This window comes from Athene noctua, chromosome 1 (genome assembly GCF_965140245.1).
Source record: "Athene noctua chromosome 1, bAthNoc1.hap1.1, whole genome shotgun sequence".
Lineage (NCBI taxonomy): Eukaryota > Metazoa > Chordata > Aves > Strigiformes > Strigidae > Athene > Athene noctua.
Window position 1 is genome coordinate 156,995,762 of NC_134037.1, and position 17,958 is coordinate 157,013,719.

Here is a 17,958-nt window from a genome sequence, read left to right on the forward strand (position 1 = left end):
TTTTTCTAGTAATAAATATAAAAGACATTAAAATTGAGAAAAAAAATTAATTTCTTATTCCTTAGAGATAGAGTCATCTTATTGACCAGAAAAATAATCTTGTATATCACTCATCTTTACTTGTGTCTTTTGATTAACTTGAATATTTCATACAGAACTAGTATAGTGCTTTTTAGTATGTGCAGGTGGAGTTAGTGTTAATTTGCTTCATATTTCAGAGCAAGTATAGTTCTGCAATTGGGAATGGTTGCAGATACAAATACTGTACTCAGGAGGGACCTTAGTGTCCAAGACATCTGTTGAGCAACAGATACGCATAAACACTGATCAGTTAAGAGAATCTTAAGTCACACAGAGGGCAATGGATGATCCAGAAAGTAAACAACCTGGGTAACAATACAAGCCAAACTCATCCTTTCTTTTGAATTCTGCAAGGCACTTTCTCAAGGGAATGCTTGGCCAGGACAAAACGTGTATCTTTAATAGATACACCATTGTAATTTGTGATCTTACATTATGAGTCTTTCTATAGCTCCTCCTGTAAAAATTGTATTTTCTGGAACAAATTTTAGAGGGACTTGACTTGAGGAAGGAAACGTTAACACAGGAGGATCCATCCAGACATCTTAATTCAAATGAAAAATGGTAAGTAGCTATTTTTTTCCTTTAAGCCCTGTTCTTCACCATGTGCATTTTTTACTCTTCTAACAGTCTTCAAGAGACCTTGTTTGTTCAAATTGGTTACATTCAGATATCGAAACTAGGCTTAGTTGTTGGGTTGGTGATACAGACAAATACAAATGTAGAAAAAAACAAAAACATACAAAACCCCCTACAAAATCACAGCCATAGTGTTTTAGTTGAACTTCAAATATGTCAAAATGGTTTTGACAAGATTTTAAAGACAGATTCCGTTTAGCAGGCCCTTTATTGGTAATAATTCATATTTTTTTTCTACCTTTGTGTTAGCAGACCATGTTCCTGAAGGGATTTCAATACTCTCTGTAAAATCTCATTAGCTATGCACAGATATCATTACAAACCCAGATTCTTCAGAAGACCTTGTGCTTTAATTTTTCAGCTAGTGCCTAGAGCAAGACAGCAGAGACAAGTCAAGCATTTAAAAGGCTATTGTTTTGGTTTGGTTTTTTTTTTTTTACTATATTTACGATTTAAGTTAAAAAAAAAAACAGGAAAATATAGGGCAGAAATACCATCTCAGAAACTTTAACTAGAATTGTGTTCTGAATTAGATCAACATTAAATTGCTTGATATTACACCACCACAAAGTTTGGACAATTTGAATGTCTGTTCATGAGTCATTTTTCTACAATGCAGGCAGTATCATATGATGCCCTGCTATATCACACAGTTTGTGAAAGAAGAGAACAAACCGTCACCTTACGAAATAAATGATGTGGCTATATAGCTTGGACCCTAAAGGGAACACTGCTATTCCAGGAATATTTTCCATGAATCATGGTGGCCAGGATTTTAATTAAAGCCAAACTACCTTTGAAGTGAAAGATGTTTAGGTATTTCATTAGACCAATCCATTTTCCTCACATAAATATCATGGAAGCATAATTTCTTTCATGGAAAAAACAATGTGCTTTAGAGGCCATTAGAGGGTGCCTGAATAAGGATTGTGGGGCTAGAATAAGACTGAAGAAAGCATAGTGTTAATAAAGCAAATTTTTTGGTTTTGTTAAGAGGACACATCAGAAGGGTCACAAGACAACAAGACTCCCTAAGGAAAGACTAGGATTCAAGATATAATATTTAATTATGGGAATATTAGTTATTTATTTATCAGACTTGTAAAGAATTGTGCCATATATCAATTTGTACATGCATTTGAGAAGACATGATTTTAAAGTAATCATTTAAAATAAAATAATTGCATTTACCTTCATCTGTGCTTGCAGGCTGGCAACGACAATCTGGGGATGACTGCACATGCTCTTGAGACTGGGAGCTTTGGAAAATGTGACACAAAGTTTATTGGAGTCATCACTTGCTTACTTCTTTCTGCTTTCTTAGGTATGTCCTACTACAGATTTCAGTGAGGTAGTCAAACAGTTGCAGAAAAGGAAGAAATAAGCAAAACCAAAACTTAAACCTTAGATACACAGAAATGATTGTCTAGCTGTATACTGGTCTCTTAAACAAATATCCAGATTTTTTTTCTCTGTCTCCAGAAGGAGAGTCAACTGTTCTTCAGCCGAATGTCTCTAATCATAGTCAATTATTAGCACAAATTACGAAGACATTCATTATTTTTGTAGCATTTATGTATGCCCTGCATATCAACAAAAGCTAAAAAGCTTTAAAAAAAGGCATGTATTTTAGGTTGCATCTAACTCAGAAACAGAGAATGAGTAATAGCCACAAAATATCTTCCTGAAAAAAAATATAAATATCTAAAACCCTGAAGCAATAATATAATGGGAAATGTTCTTACAGATGCATGGGTTTCTGGGAGAAGGAAGTAAAGCTTCTTAAATATTTCAGGGTGATTCCTCAAGGGAACTACCTTTGAATTCTTTGATCTCCAGGGCAAAGCAAAAACAAAGAATTTACAGGAAAAAAAAAAAAAAAAAAAAAAAAAAAGGCTGGTTTGTCTGTGCCAAAACAACAGATGATGGGTGTTTATAAACCTAGACCAAAGATATCTTTAATCTCAGATAGGGCACTTGGTAACTTAAATATGAATTTAAAGCTTACATTTAAACCTACCAGATTTGCTTGGCTTGCTGGCTTCCGACAAAAACGCTTAATTTTCCAATGCCCACAGAAGCTACTGGGTCCAAGCTAGGACACCCTGCCAGGTACGACTATCATTGTTTCAGATCCTGCTGTTTCAAACAGGTTACACTAAGAAAATCCAACTTTGGCAATGTTCAAGATCTAAGAGGGATAAGATTTTCAGATAGCTTGACTGACAGCATCTTCTGCAGTGTTACAGGGAAGTGGTGGGTTCCTGCAAAGAGTTTCACAAGCTGCCGATGCTTTTTGTGCTCCTCAGTGTCATTTCTCATGCACCCAAATCATAGTTGTCACTGCTTCCTCACCTGCTGTTCCTCACTTGGTACTGAGCCCTGCAGCTTTTACTCTGGTTCTGCCATGAAAGGTGATGGATGATCCCCAATCTCACATCCCCTATGAGGAGATTCACTTTGAGGAGAGATGACAACTGACACAGATGTGTCATGAGGAGAAAGGGTAGTGAAAGGGGATTTCTGCTGAATGAACAGCCAAAAAGCAAGACAACTGGGTCTCTGGAGACATGCTGCACTATAGGCCACTATGCTGGATATTCTAGTCCCATGCATTATAACAGAAGTAAATAGCATTTCTGTACTTACAGAAAGCCAGGTTTTGGAAACAAAAAAATTAAGCTAGAATGCTTACAATCTTACAAATATCACTGTGTGTTCCTACAACAATTGTGGAGGGGAAGTAATGTCATTCCCAAAGCCATTATTTGTTACATCTCTATGCTTTGTTTAGTTCTTGTGAATGTGAATCATCAGCATGTGTTTGTAGTGTTAAGATGACAGGTATATATATATTTTTTTAAAAATATATTTATAAAATAAAATAAAAATAAGAATATTGTTTATGAAATACATTAACTTGCAGGAAGGAGTTACCTGACCTAGAGAGATTGGGCAGAAATGTTCACAACTAAGGCAGAGAGACTCAACCATTCCCTAAGAACAAGAGAAAAATCTTTAACTTCCCATTTATATTTATTAGTGTTAAATGAACTAGAACTCTGAAGACTAAAAGGCAAATAAGAGCTTTGAAATGTCTTTTTCATGCTTTCTATTCTCATACAACTTTTACAATATTTTATAAGCACGTCCTAAAGACCAGTATTTCTTTTCATGTTCACCTTGCAAAAAAACCTGATATACAATATATTTTGATTAAAACATATTTTTTCATAAGAATATGAAATGACACAGAAAAAAATTTGCTTCTATACTCATGAGGTATCTCAAGAGTATAAATGAGACTCTACATGCAGAGCAGAGGCAGTGTCTCAGGCTTTTCTCTCTAGGGAGGATGACTATAAGATATTCAAAATGAAGACAGCAACAACTTGAGATTCTCCAGTTACACCCGGTGACAGAGACAAGCTTCAGGACACTACTGATAATACATTTTTTTGCTTTTTTTACCTCAGTTTACAAAATGCTTAATCAAATGTTTACTCTGAGAGAATAAACTAGACTTATCCTTTGCTTTAAAAGTCATATAATTATCCTAGTCTCAAACTGATTAGAGGAAGACCAGAGATGATGTTACTACAGGAGTAATGGATGGTGAGTTATAATGGCTACTACTAAAAATAGGATTCAGAGCTGGAGTATATGCTTTCCACCAAGCTGCAAGAACTGGTTTAAAGGCAGATACCACAACACTGGAAATAGATCTCCTTTGGCAGGCACAAGCTTTTTGGGAAGGATCACAAAAGGTGTGAAGACAGTTTGTTACTCAGAATATTCATGCAAATTACAGAAGCCTACTTAGAAATTTTCAGAAAAATTGGATTCTTTACTATTCAGAAGAGGATGATGAGACAAACAGTATCCAAATACTTTAAAAACTGATGAAAAGATGGAAAGTATAATCTTTATCCAAGTCTTAGAAGATAGAACAAGTAGTTCTGGCTGTGAAAATATCAAGAGAGATTTAGGTTGAAAGTTACTCTGAAAATGATGATACCAAATACATCCATTACAAGTGTAAGGTAGACTCTTCATTGTTGAGAGATCTTTAAAAACAGGTTGAATGACAGAGCTTCAGGTCACGCTGTCATGCTAAACATTGCTTAATCATAGGATTTTATTGGTGTATTGTCTGAATATGCAATATCATTTTAATAACTATTTGTATCATAAGCTGTATATTCCTTTTTTTCCTACATGGTATATGTTTTACAGAATAAAATTCCTCAGATAGCAATGCCATTATATTACATTATTATCTGAAGATGACAACTAGATGATGTCACCTAATGATGAGCATTATAAAAGTTAATAATACATACAGCAAGTTTGACCACTGTCCCAGCTCCAAAGAGCTTACTACCTAATAAGAAACCGGAAAAAGATTACAATTAAAATACAAAAATAGAAAATTAAATTGAAAGCAATTCTGAAATTAGATAGTGCTATGGTACTTCCACAAAACAGCAATTAGTTTGCATCATAGCGCTGGTCTAGCTTTACAAAATAACTTTTTGTTGTGCTAAACTTTTCCATACTGATCATGAGCTTTTTGCACTTGAAAACACTAAAGATTTGACAACAAGCATCACTGAGCATTTTTTTCTTGCATGTTCAGGACTGGAACCTTAGGATCAGTTTTAAGTTTTATGCCTTAATTCTGCCAGTGTTTATTTATGTGATACCACCATTATCAATGGAGCGATAATGTTAACATCAAATGTCTTCAACTAGAAGCGTCCTTCTTAAAAATCAACACTGAAGTTTCAAGAACTTTATTTTGCTGAAAATGTACTACATATTTTTTCTAAACAGTTATAAAATTGTATTTAAAGGATAGCATCTATGCTTACCCTAGTGCCTCAAAACATGGACAGGGACAGTAAACGTTCAATATCACTACTGGGATGATACAGCAGTTAGAATACAGTTATTCTTTTCTTCATTTTTTCACATAGTTTATATCAGCAGTTCTACACTTTTTAATGGTTACCTAACTGCTGGGGAAAAAAATAAAAAGAAACCCATGCCATCTCTTATCCCCTCTTTTGGTCACTGTGTGTCAGGAGAGATACAGAAATAACATACAAACCAGCAGAAGTACTGGCGTGATTGTACCTACACTGAATTTATTTTAATTAATGACTCACCTCCATCATGCCTAAGAGTCCATGTGACTGTCAGCAAAAGCATAACTAAATTAGAGCAAACGTGTCTGTGAGAGTCAGCAGAGGGAACAACTTCCTGATTATCAGGCTCTCAGGAACTCAGTCCCGTCTGTGACTGCATGGAGGTGTACAGCAGGAGGGTAATGAAGCAGGTCCGGATACCAACTCTCTGTCAAGAACAGGAAGAGAGGTAGAAGACTGCATATTAGGATTACTGGTAGCAAATATATTTTCAATTTTGATAGAATACTTTCCACCACTGCTGCCAATTCTTATTTATAAATAGCTTTATTTCTTACAATTAATGTTTAAAAATATTTTAAAGTGTAAATTTTTAATAAAACTCTGTAAATCCTACATAGAACAAATTTGTCATCATCTCAGCTTTTCTAGTGACTAATGAATAATCATGAGTTAAGGCATTTATTGCAGAAAAGCATAGAATCTTATTTTAAAGAATAAAAGTGACCACCATATCCCTACAAATGCTTTTGGTTGTTTCTTATCTTCACTGTTAATAATGTATGTACTTTTTCTAGTCTTAATTTATATAGGTTTGAATTTCAGCCATTGATCATTATACTTCTTTGTTCTGGTTAATTCAAGTATCCTGTTCTATTCGAAATCTTTTCAATTACTGATGACTCTACTAAATAACCTTTTTAAACTTATTTTGGATAAACTAACAGAACAGTAAATGTTAAGAACACATGGAGATTGACGAGATAGCTTAAGGGAGATATAACGCCATCTTCATGTCTCTCATTAGCTCTACTCCTTAAAATGTAAATTTTCCTAATCATATGGAAGTGGTCCAGAATTGTGTAGTCCTCCCATTCAGACACTACCTAAATGCATGCAGCTCAGAATAATTTAATGTATCTAATGCATTTTATCTAAAATACTGTATAATTTAAATAGTTTTTTCAGTATGTCTAAAATTCTCTTGTCTTCAAAAGATTTAGAAATTAAGCCAACTAAAACCCAAGATTATTTCATTTAGTGTCATTTTGTCTATCATGGTATCTGGCAATCAGCTTTTCCCTCGATTGATGACCAATAGTCTACCATAGGAAGCCAAAGTAAAATCAATTATACAGTTATCATAATATACATAGAGGTTTGTTATTTTTATTTTTTAACTGTATATTGAAATTCTGGTATGTGCTCCATCCTGCTCATGACAGTTTGATATCCAGACTCCTGTATGACTACTTCTTAAAGCACGGCCTTGCCTTAATATTGTTTTGTCTAACTGATTCAACAGTTTTTCAGAAGAGATTATTATTTTAATAGATAACATTAAGTAATTAACATTGTTGAACTGAGGTAAGGACATGCATCTTAACCTTAAGAAATAAGCAATGACTTGCCTTTTCCTCACACTCCATGGTCAGTTTTCTTGGTTCTATGGGAATTACCAGTTTTTTGAGAAACAAAGAGGGTTTATCATCTACCCAGAAAAATCTGGAAATTGCAACTCTGAGGAACCCAAGCACACTGGAAATTAATCTTATTGTTGAAACATGTCTGAGTCATGGATAAGTAGCTTATATTTAAAGTGCTGTGAGTAGATATGGGTGGAATGGTTAAAAAGCATGTAGGTATTACTGCTAATGGTCTTTAAATTAGAAATTCCTAGAGTATATTACATAAATGCTGAGTACAAGAAACACACATATGTATATTTCAGCTTACTGGAAAAAGTTAATCCCTCTGATCTATTAGGAACATATTGTGATTTTCTTATTAAAAGATTTTATGTATCTTCTTTTGTTTGTTTTTACTCCACAGTCCATCCTTATTTTTATTTTGTTAGAGGGGAGGACATAAAAAGGCAGTTATTATTCATTGCTGTATGAATTATTATTATATGAACCTCATGAAGTTCAACAAGACCAAGTGCAAAGTCCTGCACATGCATCAGGGCAATCCCAAGAAGAGGCTGGGCAATGAGTGGATTGAGGGCAGCCTTGTGGAGAAGGACTTGGGGGAAGCAGTGGATGGGAAATTGGCTATGAGCCAGTAATGTGCACTCGCAGCTCTGAAAGCCAATTGCATCTGGGGCTGCATCAAAAAGAAAGGTGGCCGGCAGGTTGAGGAAGGTGATTCTCTCCCTCTACTCTGCTCTTGTGAGACTCCACCTGGAGTACTGTGTCCAGCTCTGGGGCCCCCAACATAAGGACATGGACCTATTGAGGCGGGTCTGGAGGAAGTCCACAAAGATGATCAGATGACTGAAGCACCTCTTCTATGAAAACAGGTTGAGAGAGTGGAGGTTGTTCAGCCTGGAGAAGAGAAGGCTCCAGGGATACCATATAGCAGCTTTCCAGTACTTAAAGGGGACCTACAGGAAAGATGGGGAGGGACTCTATCACAGAATCATCTAGGCTGGAAAAGACCTTGAAGATTGTGTAGTCTAACCATTAACCTAACACCTAAGCTCAGGGAGTGTTGTGATAGGATGAGGGGTAACAGTTTTAAACTGAAAGAGGATAGATTTAGATTAAAGAAGGAAGGAAGGAAGGAAGGAAGGAAGGAAGGAAGGAAGGAAGGAAGGAAGGAAGGAAGGAAGGAAGGAAGGAAGAAATTATTTACTGTGAGGGTGGTGAGGTACTGACACAGGTTGCCCAGAGAAGTTGTGGCTGTGCCCTCCCTGGAAGTGTTCAAGGTGAGGCTGGACAGGGCTTGGAGCAACCTGATCTAGTGGAAGGTGTCCCTACCCATGTCAGGGTGGTTGGAACTAGATGATCTTAAGATTCTTTCCAACCCAACCCATTTTATGATTCTATATGACTAATAATAGCACTTAAGTGAGGGGGAAACAAAAAAAAACAAAAACAAAACAAAACAAAAAAAAAAAGTGTGTGTCAGTGATCTCTAGTTCCTAACCAAAAGTTAGCTGGTCTGTACTGGACTTTTCTGAAAAGCTTTGTCAAGAGATACTGCATCATGAATGAGTCATTTTATCAGCTCTATTAATTCCATTACAATGCTAACATATCCCTAGGGACTGAGACTCAATTCTCCTTCTGTCTACTAGCATTGCAGGGAAATCTAAAGGAGAGACCGAAAATGGCCCTACCTTTCATCACATTTTGTTTAGCACATTCAGAAAAGTACATTGTTTATACATGAAGATTAAATACGTATTTGTTTGTCACAGGCAAGTATAAAATGACTAATATGACTTCTGAAAACCAAAAAGATCTTATAAGGGAAACAACCAATCCATAATTGTAGAAATCACAATCAACTTTTCAGTTATACAGCAAAATTACAGAAATAATGGGTAATTTTACTGTGTAACTGAAGAGTTGTTGGTAGTTTTTATCACAGAGTCTCTTCAGATGAGAGGGTGACATTTAATTAAGACATTATATCAGGTAAGAAGCCTCAAGAAATATGACCACATAGGTGTTACTACATCTTACATTAGTAAGGAAATTCTTTTTATCCATGCGTATTTAAAAAAAAAAAAAAAAAGAAAAAAAAAAATTATTCAACAGCACCTGCAGTTTGCAAGGCAGGAATACACCTATTTCAATGATCTGAAAAAAAGCTAATGATTTCATAACAAGTAAGGATGAGTCATCACTTGTACAAATAGTCTTAAAGGAAGTAACTGCTTACTAAAATGCCTGTGGAGATCAGACAGTGTGGAACAAGAGAAAATGATGTGGTTGAGGCTGGAAAGAAGAAGCATCAGTTAAGGTGTGGATATTTTCAGGATTTGAAAGAGTATACTCTATAATCCATCTGCATTTCTGTTGAGCTATCAGTTATAAACAGGCCAAGAAAATGAACTTTTGGAGAGTAGAGGCAGCTGCAGGCAAAAACCTGGAAGAATGTATGAAGAAGCAGTGAGAGAAACAACTATGTGTGAAGGTACTGCTGAAGGATGACCAGCTCAGAACTGCCATTCTTCCTGCAGCAGAGGGCTGAAGAATAAGGGAAAACAGATGACATGATGTAAGCTGCATGGCCATGCCCTCCACTGCATATTTCAAGCCTAAACCACAGGGAGCCACTTCGTTTCTCCCTCTTGGAGTACCATGGGTGAATACTGCCTCTTCCCCACACCAGTGGGGCCGATATACCAGGTTAAACAAAACAAATCACTGATAATTAAGTATATTTATGTCTTATATTTGACTGATACTATTTCTCTATCTCTCTCCATACAAAACAAGTCCTATTTCGCAAGATAAAACTAGCAATACTGACTTGAGGTACAAGTCGGAATAGTAACAGCAGGTTTTAAAACTCATGAAATCTTTCATTTATTTTCTTTAAGCCCAGCTTTAAGTTTAGTACAAGAACATGAGTTTAAGAACAGAAATTTAATGTATTGATTTAAGCACAGATAGGTTGCAGAACAAAGCACTGTGCTGAGTGTTGGTGCCCTGGGTCTATCAGGGGCTGCCGCGGGGCGGGTGTGCGGGGAGGCCGGGGCTGCCCCATGCCGGACACAGCCGGTTCCAGCCGGCTCCGGCCGACCCACTGCAGGGCGCGGCTGAGCCCCGCACTCAGCCAAGCTGTTGGCTTGGTGATTGAATCTTCCCTTTGCTCATTCTGCATGGCTTGGCATGCTGAGGGAAAGAGACTGTTATTTCCACACTGGGGCTCTACCACACATGTCTAAAAAAAGGGAAATTTAGATACTAAAATATAATCACCAAAATTCAGGACTTCAGGAGAGATGTGAGAAGCTAGCAATGTTAAGAATCCAGATTTGGAACTCTAGCACCTAATGTCTGCCTAAATTCAACTTAAGGCACTGGAGAACAATGGCAACCATGCAAAATGTAGTAATGACGGGCATGCTTCCATCATTTATATTAAGGAAAGATCTGCAGTGCTACCTTAATTTATCCTCTAAACTATTGATTCCATGAAGTGCAAATATCTCGCTCTCTTGGGCAGTATTCTTCTAAGTGGAAATCTCTCAGAACAGATCTCTCTGAAGTCCCTCTGACAATCTGAGCCACAGATACCTTCCGCAAATTCGGCACTATTAAGCCTAGAGATATTGGCCAGAGCAAGACAATGTTATGGAATCTTTCTCACAGCATAGCTGAACTCCTATGGTAATAATATAGGAGAGGAAGGAAAAATGAAGCGAAGATTTCATTGTGCTATCACTGTGATATGGAGAACACTACTTCTGCAGAAAAATCTTTCCTGCCTCTTAGGTCTTCATGTATTTCTATCCTCAGTTAGATGAACCGCATAATTCAAAAATATGGTTGTACATACCCTTAATTCTCAAAACTGCTGAGAATTACAAGAGTAAAGAGCACAGAACCACAGACATAAAATCCAAAGAAAATGAAGCGTTTCCTAGACCTAGTAACTTGTCTAAATATAATTCATTCAGTATAGTTCATCAACTTTATCTACTTGTTCACATTATGAAGGTCAAATACAAGAATGGATTTGAACTCCAGGCATTTATTTCTAGCTATCAAACCCATATATCAATTGCTCATATAGTGAACAAAAATAAACAGTTCACTAACTTGATAGTCTGTGGAAGAGACAGGCTGCAAAAGATGCAAATAATTAGTGACACACCATATAAGAGAGACCTGGAAGAAGTTCAAGATATCACACCATGAGAAAGATCCAGACATACATGTAACACAAGGTTATCATGGTTGCATTGTTTTATTAGTGTTGTTAAGGGGAGAAGCTATATGACTTGATAAAGAAAAGCATGGGGAATTATTTTGTTTTCACTGCCTAAGAGTTAATTTCAAAGGCTTAAGTGCAGAAAGGAGGTGGGGTTTTTGTACATTCTTCAAACATAAGACAACTCAACATAGAATCAATGTACAGTGGGATAGAGATCCAACATTTTAGGGTAAACCTGGAGGCTGATTCTTGTCATTTATTGTAATGCCAATTTGGTAGAATAGCCAATAGAAAATTTATTTTTAATGATACTGCTAGGTTCTGAAATTATGCTCAGCAGGTTGGGTGATCCTGAAAAGATTTCAAAAACAATAATGCAAACTGTGCAACTGACAGCAATTGATACAATAAAGCATGTTACTTTAATCCCTGTATTAAGGACAGACTGTCTTTTCAGATAAACTTTGCAGACTTTCTCCCCGATAAATGTGTGGGGCAACCTAAGCCTGTTCTGCAGGTTTAGCAAAAATTGGCTTGGAGGCCATCAGCAAATACAGCAAACACAACTCAGACTTTAACATAATGTGCTTCTGGTCCAAAAATAACTGAGGGAAAGGCTCATTTAGTGAGTTATGATCTTGATCTTGTGGATGTTTTTGTACATACTTAACTCATGCCAATGGATAATACTCCAGACCACAACAGCATTATTCATAAGGTTAGCAAGTATTGGAACAAAGGGTTCAGTCCTACCTCTATTAGTAATGGTTACTGATTATGTTATGGTGTTTGCTGTTCATTGAAACTTTTAGAAATATGGTTTTTAAATATAAATTATGGAAACATACTGAGATTTTTATTTCCCTGATTAAAATCTTTTCACTTTCATATAACTGATGTATCAGAGCACTTGGTGTACAGGATGCATAAGCCCTTGAAAATAAGCATGTAAAATCTTGTATTGGCATAAGACTAGGCATGTTATTTTTTAATAATGAGGTAACAAAAATATTTATCCTTGTAAGACATTCATGTACTGGATTTGAAATACTTGTAAAATATATAGTAGAGGGTTTTGACTATCAGTTATTAGATGTGTGATCATCAAGTTCAGTTGTCAGTGAAGTTAGGCTGTCCTTTTCATGATACTGCAAAGTTAATGACTGATGTAACTATGCTGATGCTGCAATATAAGACTGATAAAAGTGCAATATTAAATCAGCAGGATAAGTAATTTGAACAATACTATTGAAATTATTTTGGATATAGTGTACAAATGTGTATGATGGACATTTTAGGGCCACAAATGACTGTAGGTTGGTTGTTTGCTTTATGAGGAGGAGCTATTCTCTTCTTTATGAGGATTCTGACATAAGACTTTTTACTTGTTCTTGCCAAAGCAGAGAAGTTGCAAAGATTATAATAAATGCTATTGTTTGTTTTAGAAGCATGTATGCTTAACATACTTTACAAACTTGCTTCGTAACAAAATGTGTTATGCTTGTGACTAATTTCTGAAGAACAGTTATACATTATTCCTCATTATAGCATCAGTGAGCTTAAAGAGATAGACTAATAGATAGACAAAGATAGACTAATTTCAGTGAAAGATGGGAATTTGATAGTCAGATTTGCACAATGAAAAGAAAAAATTGGAGGAATTTTTCATGCAAATTATTATCTTTTTTTCATCTTCTGTAATGATGCAAAGTAATAACATGATATCATTACAGAATATCATTACAGAATGATCCTGAGGAATACAGCAGCTGCTGTGTTGTACAGTTCACTAGAGCTCGTGCTATTAATACGCTCTTATTATTTCCACAGCCTTTTAAAAAAGTGGTATAACTAACTCTGCTTTAGCAGCATTTTATAATTTGTTCTGCACAAAGCACTGTGCTTCACACTCTGGCATCCCTCCTCATATTCTCTAGAATGCAGGGCCAGAACAAGGGCAGCCCACTGAAAGAAAATGAGAAAATGGTGCCTTAGGGGTAGAGCTTTCTGGTAGCTTTCTGACAAAACTAATTCTGTAAATGCAAATTAGGCATGCTGAACTTTCACCAATATGCGTCATGCTGTTTTCTCATCAGTGGCTGAGGAATCATGTCACCTCATCTTAAGAGTTATCATACAAAAATCTGCATCTGAAAGACTCTTTTAGGCTGCCTTTATAGTCAGTGGGAGAAAAACAGTCACTTCTATAGTTCAGTTAATCTTATCATAAAACATGTAACACAGACAGATGAATTGCATGCAAAACATATCTAACTCTTCCCACTGACTGTATAAGAATCTAGATGATCCCTAATGGCATTGTGGACATAATGGCATTGTGGGCATTTAAAAAAGGATTTTATGAGTCAATTTTTCCAAGCAAAAGAAATCTCATCACTAGATTTCCATGTCTTTTATTTATATAGGATTATTTTCTTATGCAGCTACATGAACTGTAGGTGTAAAACAGTTTTTCAAATATTTGTTTCAATAACTTAGTTCCAAAATCCTCTTCCCCCTCCCCCCGCCGAAACCTGAAAGCCCTTATTTAATGGAAATTTTTATTACTTAAATTTTATTCTATTCAGTTCTGTCCATGTTGAAGATCTCAGAAATTCTAATAAAAAATACACGCATTACTTCAAAGGGATCACAATACATGATTCCATGCACTCAAAGCATGCTTCATTTGTATAACAAAAAATGAAAAGCAACCAAGGGTTTTCTAGACCCATTACATTACTCACACCTGAATTTTTAGCTTAATTTTGTGAGTTCTGGTTTACTCAGAGTTTCAGGAAGTCCTACAAGTGTCAGACTTCCTGCAGTCTATCCTAGTCAGTCTACCATCTCAGAATGAAACAGCTGCAGAGCAAACGATAACTGCAGCTGAAAAGAACAGAGAAAAAATAAAATATCCGTCCATATAAATATGGAATCAGAGTTGCCCCAACCTAGAGCAGTTATGAAGTTATGAGCATTAGCCCCTTATTAATGTTGGAAATGAACAAATTGGACTTCAACAAAAGCACCAGAGAAAGATAAATTTAAAAAAAAAAAAAAAGAAAAAAAAAAAGATAATAAATAACAGAAAGCAGTGAAGGATGAGGGTACAGAGAAACAAAAAACAAAACAGGATTCCATTAAATAAGATTCAAAGAAAGAATGAGAAATAAACAATAAATATATATTAAGGGATAAATAATACAAAATAAATCTTAGTATACATATATAGAACAATAAACTTAACTGCAGTCAATAGAAGTTAGGGAAATTAGATCAGGAGAAAATGAGAGTATGACCAATTTTTCAGCTGAAAACTGTGGTCACTGTAGTGACTTGCCTACCCCAATAACATCAAAGTTTTTACTTATGGCTTTTCGTCCATTTCATGAAAGGCCTTTCTTTAAAGGCTGTACTTTTAGAAATGACATAGTATGTAACTCTACTATTTTGCTGACACAAAGATGTCACTCTCAGAAATAACACCTTTTTATGGTGTTGCTTCCAGAGTGAATACCCAAGGGTTAAGAGAATGGTTAGCACATAGACCATGGCGTTAAACTGTCTTAATACTGTACTTAGTGCAGTTTTAGCAGAGTAACAAGTTCCAGATAACACCTGTACACATACACCTTTAATTTAGAGTTCAAGAACTACATTAAATGAGTTTTGTGACCTCTATCCAATTCCAGAAGCCAAGCGTCCACATTGATAAAGCCATGGCCTCAGCTGAGACTAATTAGTGCACTAGCAGACAATGTCAGTGCACTTGCCAAGTACTGAATGGTCAAAAAGCTAGACCTCTTCTATCTCTTTTCAGAAACATGCCATGGGATAAGAAACTTTTACTGCCATTCCTCGTGTTGAACTTGTTTTTTTTTACTAACCAGAAGAAAGAGGTCTTCAGGGATATCTATCAAACATTTTTCTGGGAAATTAGATCTTTACAAATAATTAAGCACAATCTCTTACTGAGACCAATTTTAAATGGAGTTATTGCCACAACAAGCAGAATAGCATATTTTTGTTTCTGAATTCCCACATCACTCTCAGAAGGAAAGATCTGCTTCTTAATATATGCATTTTCATTTTGCTTTTCTTAATACAAATCTGATTATCTAATTACCCTCTATCTTTCAACATTTTGCTTAATTTGTCTGTAGACTATCCAAACAAATGAACTAAATGATGGCACTTAATGAAACCTTTGGCCACACTGTTTACTTCTGAAATCATAAATATTTTCTGGACCAAATTAAAAATAACAGAAGCCTTTTCAAGCACACACTTGATAATATTGAACAATTCAAGAAATGCATTAAGATTTAGCATCTTATCTGCAAATGTACTTACTATTTGGTCCTTCCTGGTATCCTCTGTCCTCAGAAGTGTTTGGACTGTAAGGTTCTGTGAGCAGGTAAACAAAGACTACTTCTACTTTACTGAATAGGGCAGAGCAGCAAGGTCCTAAGCAGCACTAAGCCTGGCCAGCCTCCCCTGGGACATCCACCCCCCACCAGTGGACCTAGGAGCTCTAAGTCCAGTCTGGGACCTTCATCTTTCCACCTGAGGTATGCTGAAGCAGTGCTAGATGCTGGGCTGGAAGCAAGCTGAACATGAGCCAGCAGCATGACATGTCAGCAGAGATGACCAGCAGTATCTTGGGCTATTATGTGCAGAGGCATAGACAGTAGGTTCAGAGAAGTGAGTATCCCTTCTATTCATTGCTCTTTATGTCACATCTAGATGCTGTGTCCAGTTTAGACCGCCCACTACAAGAAAGACATCTACAAACTGAAGCAAGGTAAGAAGAGGGATGTCAAGTCAATCAACACTGTAACACTTGCCACATGAGCGGAGGCTGAGGGAGCTGGGCTTCCACATTCTGGAGAAAAGATGGCTGCATGGAGGACGGTGGGACAAAAAGAGCAGGTATAAATAGAAACAAGATGCTTAAGGCTGGACATAAGAATAACATTTGTCTTCACAAGGGCAGTCAAGAGTGCAAGTAGGTTCAGTGAGGCTTTTCAAAGACCTGCTTGGAGAAAGCCCTAAGCAGCCTAGTTTGACCCCTGCTGCTTTGGGCAGGAGGTTTGGCTACAGATCTCCCAAAGTTCCTTCCCACCCGAGTGACTCTGATGTTATGATTATAAGGTAGGGATAACTAGGAGATTCACTTCAAAAGTACACCAATAGTGCTACAGAGCTAATGTCAATGTATTCAAGCTGTTACAGTAGCTGGGTTGTACTGATACTGCCCTAGCACCATTCCCAACTCTATAATTTCTCATCACTTTGGAAGAGGATTCCTAGCCTTGAGAAAAAGTAATCCTGAGAGAAAAACAAACCATATAGATTGTCTAATTCCTTACTGTCTATCTGCTAATCATGTCTCCTTTTACTAAGGTAATCTTCTGGTATGAGGAAATGGGTGATGTACGTAAGAGCTAGCCTTTGCAACTAATTCTGCATCTAAGTGTTTCTGCAGGATCTATATGTGTTTGCTCTGTTATACCCAAAATCTCGTCATGGGTGAAAAGAATGTCTCCTATTCACAAACCTGAGAGTATATTAGTACAATTAATGCAGTAGTGCTCTAATAGTCCAAATCATGCAAATAAACCAGAAAAGCCTTCTTAATAAAATATTAAAATTATTATCTGAGTGTTTCTAATATCTATCTACTCCTGTTCTTTGAAGTTATGTTCATCATTTCAAGGTTCTAGCATGTTCCAGTGTTGACAGTTTCAGTCTTTTGAAGAAGACTGAGGATGTTTCTGATGGGTTATGAGCATCTTGAGGTCTTCACTGGGAGGAGTATGGTGTTGATGATATCATATTTTTCCTCATCAGCTTGGGGTCCCATTCCTACCTACTCCCTTCTCCCTGCTCCCAGGCAAGGGTTGAAAGCTGCCCCACAGCTCCCAATACCCCCAGGGACTGTTTGTCTGGCAGGGACTACCTGGTGCTGTCAGCCCCTTCCCAGAGGCACTCACGGGACTGTAGCTCAGACAGGCTGGGCAATGGTCACTTGGCCACGGGGCACACTGAGCACCAGCTTAGCCACGCTCAGGCCAAGGGCAGCCCAGCCACACCTGGGACCTGTCACAGCCTCACATTTGCCCCCAGCAGTCTCAAAACTGTATTTACTGGGCTAGAGCTCACCTATGCTCTATGCAGAAAACAGCACAGGTTATAGGCCCTGATATGGCATGTATCCGCTAGTAAATAAGGTAACTGAAAACTGCTTAAAATTTGGGTACTAAAATGAACATTTTGTTTCTCTTAGGATGTAATTTCTTGGAATCTGTTTACTTGTCAGTAAAGTGAAGACGAGACTTTGGTGCCATGTGGGTGGAAGACATAAGAGAAAATGAATGCTCTATCAGGTGAAGTTTCTAATAATTAC